Source organism: Cyprinus carpio, chromosome B9, assembly GCF_018340385.1.
Source record: "Cyprinus carpio isolate SPL01 chromosome B9, ASM1834038v1, whole genome shotgun sequence".
Lineage (NCBI taxonomy): Eukaryota > Metazoa > Chordata > Actinopteri > Cypriniformes > Cyprinidae > Cyprinus > Cyprinus carpio.
This window is the reverse complement of record NC_056605.1, coordinates 16,223,805-16,244,454: the sequence shown is the minus strand read 5'-3', so window position 1 is coordinate 16,244,454 and position 20,650 is coordinate 16,223,805. Positions and strand designations below refer to the sequence as shown.

Here is a 20,650-nt window from a genome sequence, read left to right as displayed (position 1 = left end):
ACAAACATGTCTTTAAAAATCTGACATCAAGTTGAAAACTGGTCTGCATGCAGTTGCCGACAATTGATGTTGATTGTAATGGAAATTTGTAGTTTTGCGTCACTTTGCCTGTGTGTGGCGTAAACAAGATGTAATTCTAGATTGATTTCAATTGCCAAACAACATCAAAACTTGACTTATCTTGGAATTCAGCTGATTTGTGGTCACTGTTGTATGTATTTTGGGCATTTTCTGATGGTTTCAGTTGTGGGTCATCCAATCATATTTGGAATGTATTACTGGCTTTTTTAACCCAAGTGTTACATAACGTGAACTGTTTTTGCACTGATGACTGACTATGAATAAAAAAATTAAAGGTCACATTAGAGTTCAACATGAAGAAGAAAAAAAAAATTAAAGGTCACATTAGGTCTGATTTAATACATCTTCAGTTATAACCAAGCATATACAGTAATTTTAGCACAAAGATATGAATGAAATATAATTGTATTTAATTTTTGTTATTTGTCATGGGAATTTTCCAAAGTGTTATGTGGTCCTTAAATAGGATGTGGTGCTATTTTGAACCTTTGCCATTGTCTGAAAGCACCTGGTATTTGCTGTTGGCAAATTCCCTGCCAGCCAAAACAACTATGAATTACCATTATAGAAGTAGCATAATTAAACAGTAAATCTAGACATTATTTATAGGTGAAATTCAGATGCAAAACAGTAGCAACATCAAACATAAAGTGTAATCAAACTAGAATTTGGCAAGACAAAACATGGATACCACTTGTTTTCTTTCAGACTGCTAACATGCCTGAAAACACGTTGGGTCGAGTCGCTCTACATAAGTTGGCATCCTTTCATTTTGGCACTTGTTGCAGTACCACCAGCTGCCCACAGGTTGTACCAATCATATAATACATCTTTAGTGTTGAGGAAGCATATGAATGAAATGAATAAATGTGACAATTATTGAAAATCTTATTACAACTTAATTTAATTTAATTGCAATCCCAGCAGTTAGAGGTCTTATCATGCTTTACATGGTTTAGATAGTTCACCCTAAAATGAATACTGTTATCATTTATTCAACCTGTCGTTTTTATGAGCAAACTAAAACAAAACAGCTCTTCCAATGATACATGTATAAGAGGAGAGTTTGGGAGAGCGTGTTTGACTGATGCCTAAGTTTTTGTGGCTGCAAAGCTGTATCTGCAATATTATGCCACAAAAAATTGCAATTATAGCATTTTGTCACACTGCAGCTGCTCATCTGCAAAATTAGCTCGTTACTGGTTATTTTTTATTGCAGCTGAACTTCTGTAAAAACTTTCAAAAATGTAGTTACGTAAAAAAGTCTCTCCCAAACTGCAGCATTCATTCGGCTTCCTTGATATGGTAAGATAATAGTCTCTGGAGCCATTGGAAAGCAGAGAGAGAGAGAGAGAGAAAAAAGCCTGACAGAAAACACTGACATCATTACAACATGCACACAATTCGAAAGCTAAGAAGCTTGTCAGAAATAATCTGATAACATGGAGACAATTTCCGGGCAGAGAAACAGAACTGACATGGTTTGTGACCCTCTAACAGGTTTCAGCAAGAAATAATGTTAAATGCTTCAACCCAAACAAAAGAACAGAATGGCCTGCAGTGACAACGCAATGAAGAGGTAAACACTTCCTGGGGTACCATCAGTGAGAGACGTGTGTTTAGTGTAGTATCTGGTGAGTGTGATGCATACTCCATGATATTACAAATTGCTGTCTGCACCGTGAAGATTAAATGAAGCCTCTTAAGTGTATATCTCAGATAGTGTTATTGTATCACATTTCTGAAAAATTCCCAGCAAGCATTTCACACGGTCCACTGAGTGACAGCTTAAAGTCCTGCTGCACGGGGGGAATACCTGCTGTAAGGCAATACTTTGCCATGACCGCTTGACACTGTGTGCTACGGGAAAAGATTGAAAACGATGAAATGAAATGTAATACTAGTATAATGTGTGCTGCACAATATACTACCAAGTATTTTTTTTTATGTTATGTAAAACTGTGCAGTATGCAACAGTAACAGTAGTATTACCTCACATTGCATGTTAATTCAGCATCTGTCCTGAGGTTATCATCTAGGAAATGAACAGTTTACTTTAGAATGGGGAAGGATTCTATGGAGTTTAACATATAAAAATATTAAAAAAGTGTTTCCAGGAGCATTAGCTCATTAGTGCCATATCATATACAAGCTAGAAAATAAATAAACCTTATTATTATTATTATTATTATTTTAATTTTCGTGTGTGTGTGTGTGTATATCCATTTTGTACTATTTTAATCATATCATATTAGTATTTTAATTGTCAAAATTAATTAATTTTATTTACTTTTTTTTGGTTTGTGTCCATTTAGTACTATTTTAATCATATCAAAGTGAGAAAATGTATATTTTTTTGTTTTTATTTTTTGCACTATTTTAATTCTGCTATTAATGGTTTTATCATTTCTTGCTAGAATAGGTAAAGTAGTCAACTATATTTGATGATAAAAATCTCAGTGGTGCCACATGACTCATTTGTACTACTTGGAACAGCTATTTTAAGTGGTGACATTTTCTTTATTGCACATCTCTGTAAAACAGTTCTTTTAATACACTTTTCAAGTAATATTGTATTCCAGCTGTAACAGCTGCATGCCAACTGTATGCTTTTGCAATTTTAAAATTTTTGTGCATTTTTGCCCAAACAAACTAGTTAAAAACCATGTAAAGTTTGCATTACTACTTATGATTAAATCGTCACATCAAAAATAGACATTTTTAGCACATTGCATTGTAGTATATAGTGTTCCTCAGAGTGTGCTCTGTCATGTACTGCGCATTTTAGCATATATATATATATATATATATAGCCTACAAGCAGATCATTTGCATACTAGACATAATATACATACTGCACACTAGAAATAGTATGAATAGTTTAGTGAACTGCTCATCCAAAGATAGCCGCTGTTTTTCTCTCCCACATGGTTCCTCAAGTATATGACCTCCCAGTTCAACTGAAGAACTTCTCAGCTTGAAGGATGTGGAGAGAGTCAGGTAATCTCGGTTCTCCTCTGTGACAGCTCAGGTGAGACTCTGATCTCCTGCAGAACGGAGCATGCAGTGCTTTTTCTCTAATGCACACACTTTCACATCTGCAGTATCAAAGCTTCCGAGAGTAAATGAGCTCTGCATTATCTTTTCCTGTGCCCTAGGAAACTACTGTTTATGCAGCTGTGTCAAAGGCACAATCAAGGTTGATTTGAGTTTTAAGCCACAGCATTAACTTAAGATTTAAGCTTTTTCTCTAGGGCCGCCTTGACTGTGACACTGACAGTTGAGTGGTCTTGTTCCAACAGGGCCTAAAGGTAAATATTGAATGGTTGTCATTGTTAGGTTGGTTTGGGTTGGGTTGGCGGATGGTGCATTTGGCAGAGAGCCCGGAGGCTTATTGAAACACAGTCCCGTATGAGAGAGACTGATCACTTAATCAGCCTATAAAGCTGAAATGGTAGAAAACACAGCATGGAAAGGTCGAGAGGTGAGACAGAAGAATCTAATTCCATTTGCCACTGTCTCATAATGACTGGGGTTTTATGAGGTGAAGAAATGTTGGACTGGTTCAGTCATGAATCTAAAGCTCAGGTAATGCAGTTAGATTTAGTTTGGTCATTGTGTCTTTTGTTATATTTGAATGCAAGTGACAGTCTGAGGCTGGAATATATATAGGTTGTAATCTTGCTGTCAGTGGTGGAAAGCAACAACCGTGATGTTCTCATCAGCACACGTGACCATTCAGATGTTTGCTCTGATCTCTCATTTTTTCCTTGGGTCAGTTAGTTGAATGTAAAAACTAGCAACTTAAAGGGATAGTTCACTCAAAAATAAGATGTCTTTAATTTCTACATTTATTATTCGAAACCTATGATCTCTATGGAACACGAATTGCTGAACTGACATCCATTAAATGGACCAAAAAAAAATATATATAATATAATTATAATATATATATATATATATATATATATATATATATATATATATATATATATATAAATATATATATATATATAGATATATATATATTAATAATAAAAAAAAAAAAAAAATATTTATATACACACATACATATATAATTGGTGACTGATAATAATAATAATAAAAAAGGTCACGCATCATTGAGAGTTATGGGAAGAGTGGAGGCGACTGTGAGAATAGTATTCAGCAAAAGCATCCATAACAGTAATGGTCACTCCTCGTAGTTACACTCAATTGAAGAAGCTTTTCCAGGAAGAACTGTCATCTGGTCGAATACCACCCTCAGTGTTCAGAGGCTATCATTTAACTGTCTTCATTTGTTTAACCAAAGCCCTGATTACGTGTGTGTTTGTTGGGTTTGATAAGCACTGACGTAGCTTAACTCTTGTGTCCTCGTAAAGTGTGTTTGCTTTTTTGATTTAATGAGGGTTGATGGGTCAGCAATATTCTAAGATTATAAAACGTACACATTTACTATGTATGAATCATCTGATTTGTCTCTCACAGACATTTACGTAAGTCAGGAACTGACGTGATTCTTCAGTTTGGTGGTTTTGGGCGGTTTGAATATATAAACACAGAAATTTGTCTGAGAACATCATCTGTAACTGTGAGAGGACAGGCCACTGACGGCCCAACCAATCACCCCAGCTCCCTTTTGGATGATTCATTTACATATATTCACAGAGAGGATGAAATCTGCCTCAGGCTTTCGAGGCCTATCCACGCCAAGAAAGAAACAAAAAAACACAAACTCATTCAAATGCTTTAATGCAAATACAACCCATGTGACAATTCGGATTTCACTCATTTTAATGGTGTTGTAAGTCCTGCTAACTTTTGCCAGAGTTGAAACTACACAGTCTTACAGTCAGAACTAACTTTTTTTTTTTTTTTTTTTGCTGTCAGGGTTGAGTGTAATTTCTCAGGACATAGTTTTCATCAATATACCAGCTAATTGGACTTTTTCTTGTAATGCATGCTGTTCCATACATTTTTTTTAAGCACCTTTAACAAAAAAAAAGATACTTATTTGACAGAAAAAGACTTATCTTTTAAGCAAAACAGCCCACAAAACACCAGAAAATAAGCATGCAATGTAATGCAATATCAAAACCATCTGTTTTAATGCTTGCTTTAATGTAGTTAATTTTTTATTATAATAATGTAATGTAATATATAATTTTTCATATGTTTAGTATTTCAATAAGTTATACACTTCCATTCAAATTTTTGGAATTTTTGCAGACTTGGAGTAATGACTAGTGGAAAGTCAGCTTTGCCATCTCAGGAATAAATGAAATTTTAAATTGTATATACAAAAAAAAAAATTATATATATATATATATATATATATATATATATATATATATATATATATATATATATATATATATATATATATATAATAATAATAATAATAATAAACAATAATAATTCTAATAATATTTTGCAATATTACTGTATTTTTGATCAAATAAATACAGTCTTGGAGAGCAGTTCTTTTTATAGTCGTCTTTGTCAAAACATTTTTAAAAAATCTTACAGGCCCCGGTGTAGTGTACATATTTCTTTTTGCTTCTGGCTTGTTTGGTACTTATTGTAACAAATCAGTTGCTGTTTTTGAAAGTTTCTTTGATACCAGATCCTGACACATTATTTAAAAGATGGAAGAACAAAAAGTTATTTTCTGAGTTTTGTTTGTAGCTAATATTCTTGATAGGAATATTCCTTTCCATTGCATTTTTTTTTAACAAAAGCACAATGTCTTTTTGAAACTAAAGGGAGAGAGAGGCACTGACAGAAAAAGCAGTATATTCTGGATGCTTAAACCTTAAAAGCACGGCAGTATCTACTACTGCAGCACTGGTTAAAAAATAATATCTTTAGACATGGTGCCATATTTACACCATAGATTTGTTCTTTGGAATTCTTAGAAATACATTGAGTACCATGTAAATGCATACCATAATCCTTCAGTCCCACAGTATACAAAAAAACATAATGCCATTACCATCTGATACAATCGCTATACCATGAAACCAGCATAGTGTTTTGTGAAATCTCACACAGGATTGTTGGCATACTTTACTCTCAGTGTAGGCCGAATGTGTAACAAATCCATTGCAGCGAGTCAGCCGAGAAGAGAAAAGACATTTGTCAGAAAAGGGATGGCCAGACACAAAGCGAAGGAGAGCGGAAATGTTTTTCTGATAAGCACGCCTCCAGGAGCACTCCACTGGCCCTCGGTGATTAGAGACGCGCTGGAGTACGTCCAGAACACGTCAGGCTGACCTTGACACGTGCTTCATCTTACTCTAAGTGTATACTCCAGAGGGCCTGAGAGCTCAGGAGTGGATGACACAACTGGCTGTGTAATCACAAATTACACCCCATCAGAGTAACCACCGGCCGCCCGTCTTCTCGTTTCAAATATCCGCTCTCGTTCAACGTTCATGCGACACTCGTAATGTTTATTCATCCGCCAAATGGTGCATATTCCATTCTATACAACGCATGCCAGGTCTGCGTGTCTCAATCTGTGCTATGAGCTCTACAACATGCTATCTGGACAAAGTCACGCATGCTGGAGAATCCTAATGCTCTATTGATTGATTCGGTCCTGAGGCTTTGAATCATATAGGCCTGCCAAAGGTTATCATAATCAATACGCAATAACTGTAATAGCGCTCTCAGCCTGACTACAAAGGAATAAAAGAACAATCATGCAGATTTGCTCGACTGGAGGTTACGGGGGCGATGATATCAGTGGTTGTAAGGACGGGGTCCCAGCTTTCCTCAAGCTAGTTGAGCTCCCTAGTTTGGCTGCCATGGTAACCTTGACGAAAAGTGCCGGTTTGCAAAAGTGGGGAAGGAAGTGTCTATTTTTACCCACAGGATGGAGAGGGACAGATAGAGCTGATTTTGAGGATGAGAGATGTCGCTGCATTTCTTCAGCACATTTTTAGAGGTTTGTCTCTGTTTTGAGAGAGTGGAACTGAGCTTTGTAAGTGTGTGTGTGTGTGTTGAGGTGGGAAATGAAGGTTTTGCTCGTTGTGGTGTTATAGAAGTGTGACTGTCACACCTTTCCTGAAAGCTGTAAATTGGTTTCCAACACTAAACGTCCCACCTTAATTAAACAGGGAGGGGTGTTGAGTCCTGATACGAGTGTTCAGAAGACACATTTGAATGGATGACGGCTTGAATGGATGTACACACACCTATAAACTGAATGGCTGGACTTAAGGAGAGACTGGAACTTTCCTCTGTTGACATCCTCACTAGACATCCTGGTGATATACAGGTTTGTCTGGTGTTGTCTGAGGCCAGCATCTGCCAATTCAATTCAATTTCAGTTCACATTTCTTTATTGGCATAACATAAACTGTACATTTAAGTTCGTTATTTTTTACATTGTTGTTGAAGTCGGTTTGTTGTTATGCTTGTATCTTTTTGATTAAGATTATGTTAATATAACAAAAGTTTAATTATTTTGAGACTGTGGCCCACTTGGAAATTTCCGAGGCCAACTAGTGGACCACTGGTTTGCAATAAAACCTCATTTGTTACCAATAGTTACTGCTTTAAATTACATAAACTAAAAATGAGCAACATGTCTATTATTGTTTGTTGATAAAAATACAATAGCTCGTCGTTTGTACATTAATGTAAATGTGCAACTATTGATTTTAAAAGTAAGTCACTGTTGAAATTAGAATGTTAAAACAACACTTTAGTATAGGGACCAATTTTCATTATGAACTAGTTGCTTATTAGCATGCCTATTATTACCATTTTGACTGTTTATTTGTGGATATAAAGAACATATTCTGCAGGACCATATTCTACATCCTTAATCCTAAACTTAAGTACTAACTTACTAACTATTAATAAGCAGCCAATTAGGAGCTTTTTTGTGGCAAAAGTCATAGTTAATGGTTTGTTAATAGCAAGAATTGGAGCTTAAAATAAAATGTAGTAATGTAGTTTATTAATATTAGCAAACAACATCTAATTGTAAAGTGTAAGTGTATTCATGCATGTGAAAATGTGTGTATATATCTACAAACATACATGTATTATCAACTATTAAGCACAGCATACACAGTTTATTTATAAGAGGCGCATGTTGGTGTGTGTATAATTTATATTCACAAAAGCACCTTTGAATGATGGCAAAATCGAATATTTTGACATATGAAAGAGCTGCACTTAGAAATAAAGAATATTTCATAAGTCAAAAAATATGTTTTATGCATATTTCATAAATGTTTTTGTGTCTCTAGAACTGTACATTTATATGAGAAACTAGAACCTCTGTCCTTCTTTCTGACTTCATATGAAGTGTAATGTGTGTTTTTAGTGCTGTTGTGTGTCCAGTGAGAATTACTGAGATCATCATTATTAATGATGATGCTGTAGAAACTCCACAGTTCGGAGTAATTATCATATTCTACAAACAACACTTGAAGAGACTCAGGGGAAAAATGAATGATTCCCACTTTGATAATGCCATTTATTTGGACATTGAGGAAGCGTTGGCTTTATTTTATAGGTGTAAACAGATTCAAAATAATAAAAGCAAATAATTGTACTTTATTAATTGCACCTTCATTGAATTTCAATGTATAAAACTGGTTAGCAGGTGGTTTGTAAATAAAACACAGTGATTTTAGATTTAAACTTTAACTGAAACCTGATTATTCTGATAAATGCAAATGCTTAAACTGGTTAGCAGGTGGTTTGTAAATAAAACACAGTGTTTTTTTGCTAAAATACTGTATGCATGTTACATTGATTTAGTGAATTCATGGGAGAAAGAGAAAAATATATTCATCTTGGGAAAAAATATGAAAAAAAAAAAACATTCCATAACTGATTTTTGGTTCAGATGATGTGAGAGCTAATAGGAAATACTGTTTGTGTTCTGTTCTGATTGGACTCATGTGTTTAATTTTATTCAGTTCAAGAATGTCCTAAAATGAGGTCTGACTTTCCTCATATTAGGACACCCAGAGAGAGAGAGAGCCGAGGTCCCTTCTGTAGACATCAGATGAAGCACAATTACCCCAGACATCTGTTTATATTAAGGATTTAGCAACTTCACTCTACACTTGTGTGAGTGTGTGTTTTCAGTCTGCTCCTGCTTTACAATGAAAGTAAATGAGGTTGTTAAATGTTTCCCCTTTGACCTCTATAAGACGTTTATAAGGTGAGAGTTCACATTTGGAGTTCATTGATGCATTGACAGGAAGACCCATCTCCCTGAGGTTTGCGGTTTGGTGTTCAATATTGAGGTTTAATGGTTTTAGAAGGAAGCTGGAAGAAAAACAAAGTATGTGATAATGCATGTATGTGAAATTCCTGACCGTGTCGTCATTAATTCTAAAAGATTATGAACCACACATCATTCCTTTATGTATGTAGCCCTGAATTTCAAGCCTGAGGGTTTTCTAGTTATGCATTAACATTTGAAAGGAAGGTCTGATAACCTGTTAGTCGATACATAAGGATTAACCTGGTTAGCAGTTTGTTTGAAATAAAACCCGTGTTTTTGGCTAAAAAGAATACATGGTTACATTGATTTTATTGAGCTTTCTGTGTGTTCAAGCCTGAGGGTTTTCTATTTACTAATTAACAATTAAAATTAAAAACAAAAGCAAAAAACGTGCGTGCGTGTGTGTGTTCAAGCCTGAGGGTTTTCTAGTTATGCATTAACATTTAAAAGGAAGGTCAAAAGCACATCTGGCAAAGAAGTTCATGTACAGAACACACATGAGGAGACCTGTCAGGTTCTTGACCCCCCCCCCCCCCTCTCTCTCTCTCTCTCTCTCTCTCTCTCTCTCTCACACACACACACAAACAAACACACACGCTCACACACACACACACACACACACACGTAAGTCAGTATATCCTCTGCATCAATTTTATTCTTCAAAGCTCAGTCAGCTTTCATGAATACTGCATGATAAAGTACACCATCTTTGATTTTTAACAGAGACATGCAACCTCATTTCTGTCCCTGTATGCTTGAAGTGTTCATGTGTTAGTTCAGGATCAATGGGGGAAAATGGAAGCAACCAAAAGATGATAGATTAAACATTTGTAGAGTGGAGGAGAGATCAAATAAAAGAGAACATAGAAGAGCCTATATGTATGTTCTTATCTCTATTCCTTTTAATAACTTAATTTATGTATTTTACCTTTACCTAAAGTCATGTTTAAAGTCGGCATGAAATGGAAATTTATTGTTCTCTCACCTATTGTGATATAACAAAGTGAAATGGCTTCTAGAAAAGAAATGAAAAGACTTCATTTTGTCCATGGGGATTTGATTGGATAGTTGCCAGTTGCTGTGATTTTACAGTATGTGAGTGACAGGTTGCTGCAAGGGAGCGAATATTATCCTTTTAATTTATGTTTTTAATTTTTGGTTTTAATAATACATGTTTTACTCCATTGCACTATTGTTAATTTTCTTGTTTTGCTCTAATTTGGCATTGTAAATGTACAGTTTATATCTTGCCAGTAATGTACAGTAAATGGAAGCAAAGTATATTTTCTTTTCTTTTATTTATAAATACATGTTTACTTCATTGCACTATTGTTGTTTTAAGTATTTTGCACTGATTTGGCACTACACGTGTGGTTTTTATCTTGCCAGTAACACATAGTATTTTGAGAGAGAGAGTGAGCGAGCATGTGAATTCTTCAGCTTTAAGCATATTGTCATTTTTCAGCACATGCAGTCATGCACAATGGCTCTGTGTGTGTATGAAAGAGAGAGAGAGAGAGAGAACTGGTACTGCTCTCACATTGTCAAGGCCAGAGACCTGCTTTATGAGGCATCAAATCTATCAGAGATTCCTGACCGCAGCTTTCAGTCCAACCAGCCTCTGATCTCAAGTGTATTTCATTCACCAACTTTTGCTCTTTTAGATGATAAAACTCCTACTCTCTCTACAGCCAAGAATGTGTGTGCTCTGAAGAAGCCATGCAGTCCATTACAGAGCCACTCATTCACCATTATGTGACTTAAGCCTTGAGCGCTAGCGAGCGTATTGTAATTAATGCTTAACTAACAGTGATCTGAACATCCACACACTCCCGCTTATGCCTTGTTCATCACTTAATCTTATTGTTTATTTATTTTTATATAGTGCTGTAACAGTTTGTTGACAATTATCAAGCTTTTTAATTAGCACTGTAAATTTTTTGTTGTTGCTAAATTACATCTTTCTAATCTTGCCGCCTACAAATTGGTTCTATTAAGATTTCTAAGTATTGCAGTTTTTGAACAATCTAGGGTTGAGTGAATTTCCAACAGCAGTATATCTGTACGCACGTTAGCGTCCTGTTAAATGAACTGAGCAAACCTTACCGGAGAACTCGGCAAAGTTGGCGTAGCAAAGTTCAAGTGCTGTCGCATGTGACAGCAGCATTAGCGATGTACTGGCAGCACCCAGAAGCACTTCACTTGAGATCCGTGAATATAATATTTCAGGGCCTGGTCCATTAGAGCTGTAATGTCTGTACGTGTGTGTGTGTGTTCAAATGCTGTAAGCTTGGCAGATGCTAAAAAAGCGTCCACTCTTGACTTCACGTCATGCTGGTAGTTTCTGATACGGAGATGCTATCGTGGTCATCTCGTCTTTCTTTTGTTCTTGTGTGTGTTTGTGTACGTGAGCGTGAGCGTGTAGGCGTCGCTCCTGGGCTGTGACGTTACCTTTATTAGCGTGCTTATGTGTTGGCTGGACAGTGTCTCATTAAATGGATGGGTTTACCTCTCTATGGAAATTAAACATCTCCCACAGCCAATAATGGTTTCTGTTGACTAACAGAATATTTCTTTGGTTTTATGGGACAAGTTTGGTCTTCTCAGCTACTACCAGGTGATCTGTAGAGATCAATTCATTGTTGTCTTGAGTGTTTGATGTCATCTTTATGCATTTGTCTCCCATAAAAATCATGTGTGAGACATTTTGAGATTTAGAGTTCAGCCTGAGGCAACTTTCTATAAGCCCACTCAGAACTGACACTGAGGACCTCAAGAGGTTTCACCAAAGTCCCTTTAAAGACAATTGCTTGGCAAGTGCAGTTTTCTTTCCTGTTAAAGCAGGATGTATACGTGGGACGTGTCAAGCTATGATGTGCTAGTAGGACATCTCCATTCTAAAAAGCATCTGATTGGACAAAAATCGGTAAAGTACAGGATGAATCATCAGTGTTTTATCTTTGTTTTTGCTATAATTTAAAAATTCTTTATTTTCCCTACTCTCTTCCCTTCCCCATCCCGTCCTTCCCCGCCCCGCCCCGCCCAGCCTTGTTTTACCATTAAAGGCTCAATCAGTTTTTCTTTTTGGCTAAAATCTGTGTTTTTCAGGTTGGCTTTAACAAATAAAAACAGAAGATTGGATGACTTTACTTCTCCCATTTCTTTTTCCACAAGTCTTCTTTGCTTATACTGCCTCTGGTTTCACATGAGATGCTCTTACTTTGCACATTTATCTACAATTCAGCAGTCAAATAAACACACATGTTTTTAAGTTCTGTCCACATGGCTGACCTGGATTACTTTGACGCGTGACTGAAACTGACTCTGTTGCGGAGTCTCTTTGGAGAGATAGTGAAGAACACTGGTAAATTATTGAGAGGAGAAATACAGAGCAGCTACACAGTCCCTCCTGCATAATGAAACAAAAATAAATGAGGAAAATGGGACAGGCCTTGTAACTAGAGACTGTGTTTGTGTGTGTTTGTTGATGCAGTCAGGTCATGATGCATCTACTTTAGCCAGATTTTTACTGAGCATCTACAATAGTTAGAATACTACGCTTCACAAGCCATTCACCTTCTCAGACTGTGCTGACTTTACGCAAAACACCAACCTTTGGAAAATATGACCTTCACAGGCCTTCCACACATGTGCTTGAGGATATTAAACGGCGTCAGATGGAAATATGCAGAACCCGTCATGTTTGCACATCTGTGAGCAGAATATGATCAGAACCATGTAGAAATCTCATATTTGATTGTCATTCTGAAACGACAATCCTTAGACGTTCTTTTATGCTAGTCAGTGTCTACTGTCGACGGTACACACATTTCCAAGTCCTTTGAGCCTTCTCGGCTAAAAAAAAGCCCTGCATTATTTATGAATTTCCTGAAAATTTGAATAATAAAGTGAGATGTCATGCCCTTTCTGAACTCCTCCGTCTTTAATAAGCTCTTTGGCGTATGACACGGAGTACCACAGAATAACTTTACGAGATTAAAGGCGCTGGGTTTCTATATGAAGTGGATTACTGTAATCTGCATTTATTGGGTTTTCTGATATTGGCTGATGAGGAAAGTATTTTAAGACTTTGTAATGACATCTATAAAAAAGGGAAAGCGAGCTGTTTGAATTACAGTTTTAATTTGACTTAAATTAATAACTAATTGGGCTTTAGATCAGTATCAGTGCAGTATCAACATATCATTTCAATTGCACTTTTTCAGCTCAGCCACATGCAGAATAAAAATTTGTCATTTAAAAATAATATTAAAATGAACCAGTGCTATTCCATTTTGCTTTCCATATTAAATTACACCGAAAGCTTCATAGTCATAGATTTGTCTCATGTGTATAAACTGATCACTCAACATGAATCTACGGGTACAATCTTTGTAAGATCTCTTCAACGGTGTAAAACGATGTCTATTGTGAGTCTCATTTCATTTACATTTAAATGTAAGCATTTGGCAGATGCGTTTATCCTAAGCTACTTTGCATTAAAGGTATACATTTTATCAGTTCATGACAAATAGTCAGACTTTGTTAATTAGATTTAGACTCACAAAACAACCCAAATGCATTACTGTCAGGTAGAGATGAAAACATGGTCACAGCCAAGTGAGAACTTCAGACCTTTGGATTCAAACAATTCAAACCAATTTCTGTGTTTTTGGTGAAGCATTAAAGATGTTTTTTAAGATTTTCTGCTGACTAGTTGTGTTTACACTTTGTGTCAGAAGTGAGACATTGCTTCAGAGATGGAATAAACCTGGGCAAGATTTGGCACTGAAAGAGACTTAGCTCAAAATCAAAGTACATGCAGTGAGCGAAGTTAATATGCTGACTGTTGAATCGAGAAGAGATTCTATGAATGTAAATGAGCTCAGTGTGTGGTGTGTCTCTTTTCCTGAGGGATAGACTGTGGACAGGGCGAGGGACGTATTGTTTGAGAATGAAACCTATAACTGATATGATTGTGGTCTGACTCGAATGAGCACTTCCAAACCATACACACTTCTAAGGCGACTCCATTCGTGTTTACAAATGGTTCTGTTTGACCAAATACAAATGATCAAACGTTTGATCAATAGCATGGTATTTAAACACTTTTTGATTGTGATCAGGTGTTTGTAAAAGATAGACTCGAGTTAATGTTTAGGCTACTGTCTCAAATATTTGTATAGTAAAGTTAGTTATGTGACAGATTGTTCATCAGCAAACCAGAATCTTAGGCTGACGTGAGCCTCTTCAAAGTGACAAAGAGTGGGGAATTCACAAAGAATAAATTGCACACGGCAATAGCTTTGTTTATTTGCATGTGCTGTCTTAGTTTTTTGATTAATTGGTTCACTGATGGAATTGTGCAAATCCGGTAATGGCACAAACACAGTCAAACATTCAAAGCTGAAAGGAATTTGAACCGCACATTTCCCATTCTTGCAGGCTGGATCTTAGTGTGTGGTTACAGCGGATACAGCAGACTTCTGTGATCTGACATGCTTTACTGGGACTGTACATCACTACATGAATGCACAGCTGAATTTACTCTTTAAAATGTTGGGTGGAAATGTGCTCAATTACACAACAGTTCTCTACAGTGTGTGTATATTGCCATCATAATCGTCTGATAAATAACTGCTTTCGTGATCAATGGAAAATACAGATAAGCATCTATTTTTCTGTTATTCACAGCTGCTAATTTTGTGAAATAACGTAAAGTAAAAGTCAAGTAAATATGTATGTATGTACTGTATGTATCTATTTATTTTGAGTAATGCATCGTAGTGATGTCATGTTTTTAATAAAAAAAAAATCTAAAAGGCTTATTTTCACAAAATTAGCAGACTAAAAACGTGACATTACTATGATGCCTTTCTCTAAATAAATAAATAAATAAATAAATATTTTCTTGCCTTTCGCCCCAAAACATGACATTACTATGATGCCATTATATTATATATAGCTAGCTAGCTATATACATATATTATCTATTTATATGTAATATAATGTCATCATAGTAAAGTCATGTTTTGGGGCAGGTATCAAGGTAAATTTTTGCCATTTTAACAATACCATTTTTTCAGATCCGATCCGATCCAGTAAATTCTGAGTATTTGCCGATGCAGTTTCTGATCCGTTACTTGCACAGTATTTATTTATTTTTTTAATCAATGTAGAATTTCTATACTTCTGTGTGTTCACCTGATTGTCAATCTTTTGTGTGTTAAACACAAACTAATAAATATAGACAACTTAATTTTAATGGGAAATAACAAATGAAAAAAAAAAGACATTTCTTTTAAATGTATAGCGCAGTAATGAAGGCAGCAACATATGATAGTTAGGAGTCCTATCTATGATATGTCGCTGCCTCCATTACAGTGCTATACATTCGATTATTAATAGCCTTTCTTTTTCTGTCTTATCATAGGACAGAACAAGAAACGCTATAAATAATCTTTCATTGCGAAAAAGTATTATAATACGAAAAGTTCCAATACTGGGTGGCACAAAGCACTTATGCGCATCCTGTGCATAGAATGGTGCGCTTGAAGCAACACAGAGTCACAAAAAACAAAAACAAAAAAAAATTGCATATAATTATTTAATTAAAAATCTGCTAATAAGATTCTTAAGTTTCATGGCATCTAAACTTTGACTTTGGTGAAGCACAATTCCTAATGAGGGTCTTATCTAATCTAATCCATATCATTAGCATACTAACAACCATAACCGTCTCCGCACTTTCCTCAGACATGACATCATCTGACGTGACTGTGTCAGAAACGTCTGTGGTAACACAGTCCAGATCTGTTCCTCACGCCAGAGTTTTTCAGTCGTTCCGGTCGGCAAAGAATGTCAGATCATCAGAGAAAATACCACAGTAATTAAACTGATGGATGCTTATATTCCTAGAGTGACTTTCCACTCCCATTTAAATATCAGCTCTTTTAATATGGCCTCTCCGCAAAGCTGAAGAGCAGAAGGTTGGTGTTGATTTTTATATGTGGTTTTTCATTGCCCTCTCACCCCGACTTTCTGCTTTAAATGAGGTGGAGCTGAAAAAGATGATTCCAGCACTCTTTCATCAAGACGTGTTGATGAGTGTCTTTTAAGTGAGTTCGGGTTGCTATTTTGAAGGCAATATTGCAGTACACATTAAGTTGCTGAGCAAAACAAAAATATGTATTTACCAGCCAAACTAAAGGCAAAACTGTTTTTTTTTTTTTTTTTTTTGAAAATATTTTGAAATATCTTTTTGAACACGATAATTTACATTCTTTCTTTTTTATCTTAACTTTCATGTATGTCTTCTTCTTCGTCGTCTTTTATTATTATTATTATTATTATTGATGAACATGATTTTACTATGACCAGTACATTTATGCATTTGGCAGATGGTTTTTTACCCAAAAGGAGATATACTTTATCAGTCAATCAGTTCGTGCATTCCCTGGCAATCAAACTCATGATTTTGCTCTACTGTTGCGGGAATTTTAAAGTGTTTTCAGGTGCCGCTTTTATTCAATTTTACACACAGTAAAGAGAGAGCTGGGGCCATTTCTGGGCTTAAGTGTCTTACTCTTAGGGGCACACTTGTGAGAACTCATCTCACAAACTCTCATTTAATTTAACAAGCAACCAAGAAAATGGCTTGCGATCTTAACAGCTGTTCTACATGAGCAAACCAAAAAATGTAATTGGCTCTGCCGTTATTGTAGGCATTTTGTATGGTTCTGCAATTTTTCTTTAAGAGAGTATGTTTATTGGGAATGATGCAACATGTATTACTGTATTACTAAGCCAGATCTAGTGCTAATTCCGATCAGTGATAAAGTCAAGTGCTCTTGATTTTTAGAGCACACTCTCATGTTAATCTCTTATTAATGCTTGGAAATCCTTCAAATCTTGACTTTAAAATGATTTGGACGCTTCCTTTGGTCTGCAGTCCTATGCAGACATATTTGGGGGCAATTATTCCTCGGGGATATCTGGAAGACATTATCCCACCGCAGTGAAAACACCACTCTTCTCTCTCGCTTTCTCTTTGCCAGCTCACATTTTTAGCTGGAGAACATTTAGAATGCTTGTTCTCTGAACTGTCTAGCACTCAACACATTGTGCATGTTATATTTTGATTTCTTTTATTTACAGTCTGAATTACATCCATAAATCAGTTAAACTTGACTAAAAAGTATTCCAGACACTTTCCATGAATAGAGTATACTTTGGAGTTTTTTTTTTTCTTTTCTTTTTTTTTTCTTCATCCTGTATAAGAGTGATTCCTATATTCACTAACTTCCCAAATAATTTCAGATAGATAGACACAGACAGGGCACAATGATGCTTTGTTCTCATAACTATCACATAAACGGATAAACTGTTATCTAACGAAATTCATTCAACTAATTGGAATTTTGACCTGTCCCACTACATGGGTATAACCCTTCTCATTTTGACATCAGTTGAATACTGAATGTATTAGAATTTTTACTGAATTCCAAACTCAACATCCAATCCTGTTACCAAAGTTATTGTAAGAAAAGTTATAAATTTTTTTTTAATTTAATTTAATTTAATTTAATTTAATTTAATTTGACTGCTTAATGTTGACTTTTATTTAGTGGTTTATTTTGTGGTATTTTAACTTTATTTTTAATTGATTTTAATTTAATTTATTTTATTAGTTTATTTCATTTTATACCGGTTATCCATCTTACCTTTATTTCTTTAAAAATACATATCACAATTTAATAAAAAAAATACTCTTTTCTTTTCTTTTCTTTTCTTTTCTTTTCTTTTCTTTTCTTTTCTTTTCTTTTCTTTTCTTTTCTTTTCTGTTTTTTTCTTTTCTTTTCTTTTCTTTTCTTTTCTTTTTCTTTTCTTGTTCTGTTCTGTTCTGTTCTTTTCTGTTCTGTTCTGTTCTGTTCTGTTCTGTTCTGTTCTGATCTGTTCTGATCTGTGCAATGTGCTTACCACATATATGATTTTATTATTTACTTGTGGGTTGTGGAACCTTCAAGCCTAACTTTGCATAGTCAGTTATTAAATAAGAATAATAGATTATTCTGTTATTACACCATACATATAAATAATCTCTTTGTAATTAACATGAAATATAATGCTTATTCTCAAAATGATGATATGTGTTTGTATAAGCAATTTTAATTAATAACCAGTATATTTTGCATGGTCATAATTAGACATCGTTCACAGGTAAACGGGTTGGTATTACTGGACAGCGAGCACTAGAGTGTGTGTGCTTTTGAAAATATACACTCTTAATGAACGGATATTAAAACCTCTTGATGAAGAGTGTTTAAGGCTTGACTCAGACTCGAGTAGAGAGCGTTTGAGTTACGGGCAGTGTGAGCGCGTGTGCACATTACATTAACTCATTTAGTGTGTCTAATGGGCTGTTGCAGGGGTCTCGCACACACCATTACACCCCATTTACACCCCGAACACCCAGCGTCCACACACACACATCTGAGCATATGGTCAGTTTGTCTGCATGCGCTCTTGTGATTGACTGAACTCTTCAGAGACCAACCGACAGAGAAGTCCAGTAATTGGCATAACTTCATTTGCTGCGATCAGAGCACAAACAAACACTCACGTGGGCCGCCAAGACTAGAGAGACCGATCGTGATGTTTTTAACAGCGATTTCACAGGGCAGAGGACGTACAGACATCTGTTTCTTCTCAACATCAGGGACACCAGAGAAATATGGAATTAGTGATGAAGGCAGTACAGAGGGAGAGCGAGCTCCTGCTTCTCAAAGCACTCAGCTGGCTTCTTTTTAGTGTGTCTGAGCCCCTCAGCAGCCCGACAAGACCACACATCACACACAGACCACCACACTGGCTCTTCTTGATCCTAAAGACTCGTTTTCAAAGGAAGACTCGTGTAGAAAGCTTATAACGTACTCCTTTAAAATGACCTCCTACACGTCTAAGGCAATGTACAAAGCTGTGGGAATGAATCCTGAATGTGTAATGAAACAAATCATTATTCAAACTATTTTATACAAAAAAAATAAAAAAAAAACATTTGATTAATTTTTTAGAGCATTACAAAGCAGGTTTCTAACTGTATTTGTCTTACAGTTGTATATAAAATAAATAAAAATAAAGTAGGTAATATGTAGATTGGCCTCCTGAAGTTGACTATTAACATTTTCTAAAGGTTAAGCACTTTGTTTCACTGTTATTTATTTATTTATTTATTTACAATTATGCGGTGAGTTCAGTGTGTAGTGAAAACTATAACAAAAATAAAGCATTTTGAGACTTATCAGCCAGTAACATACAGTACCAGTAGTTGAACGTAGCATTTTGTTTTTCTTCTAAGAATTATTTAGTGATGTATTGTCTGGTTGTCGAGGAATTTCCTTTTTACCTGCAAAGCCGGATTCAGATGGGACTAGTTCTCCCTGATGAGAGCAGGTAAATTAGCATTTCACAGATGTACTTTGTGATTTTAATTCCAGCCAAATCAAATGTGTTTGTATTTATCTCACGCATCCTCTGTGAAAATTATGGAACAAATCACCTACTGTTTTTCGGCTAATTTAGGAGTCTTTTGAGAAAACCAATCCCATCCGGATCTGTCTCTGATTGTAGTGTTTTCATTTTTCATTTTTTTTTCTAGTTGCATCTTTATTATGAAACTTTCTGGGTAAAAACTAAATAACATTCGTGGAATCAGGTATGAGTTAATTAATTTCCTTCAAGGCATAGATCAGTTAAAATGAGCTAAATATCGCAGCTAACAATGTCTTTTTTTTTTTTTTTCTTCAGAACACAAAAGATGAACTGTTAAGTTCACTCAGTGGAGCTCATTGGTGTCCAAAACAACATGTTTGTCATAACCAAAACAGTTGAAACTTTCTTGAAAATATACTCTTATTTTACATGGGGTTTATGTATAAATTTCTTGTATGTATGTTTATGTATAAATTATACATATTGGTGGAATTTTATAATATATTTTATTGGCTTTTTTGACATGCACATCCTGACTCATATTTAGCTGCAGTGTGTGTTCATGGCCTCCAGCCACTGTATCTCATACAAGCACTACTTTCATACAGTAAATGTGAATAAATAAATACACTAGATATGACATTCAGTCACAAAACTTCACACACAGCCAATGATTCCCTTCGAAATGTCCATGTTAGCTTATAGAAAGTATCTGCTGCTGTTTGCTCTTTGAGGTTATGGAGGCTTTCAGGAGCTATTAAATCAAAACAGGAACTTAAAAGCTGAATCGGCCGCAAAGGGTAAATGAAAAAGGGAAAA

The 20,650-nt window shown here is 35.4% G+C and overlaps 1 long non-coding RNA gene across 2 annotated transcripts in view; it reads left to right on the top strand.

Moving 5' to 3' along the window:
* The window catches only part of LOC109096733, a 91,754-nt gene that overhangs the window by 30,260 nt on the left and 40,844 nt on the right, over positions 1 to 20,650 (top strand). The window contains exon 4 of one of the 2 annotated variants that reach the window (XR_006155605.1): positions 19,998 to 20,048. The exons of the other annotated variant lie outside the window; for it this stretch is intronic. This is a non-coding gene — a long non-coding RNA (uncharacterized LOC109096733). Of the gene's footprint in view, positions 1 to 19,997; positions 20,049 to 20,650 lie in introns of those variants that run through there. 2 annotated transcript variants of the gene reach the window in all.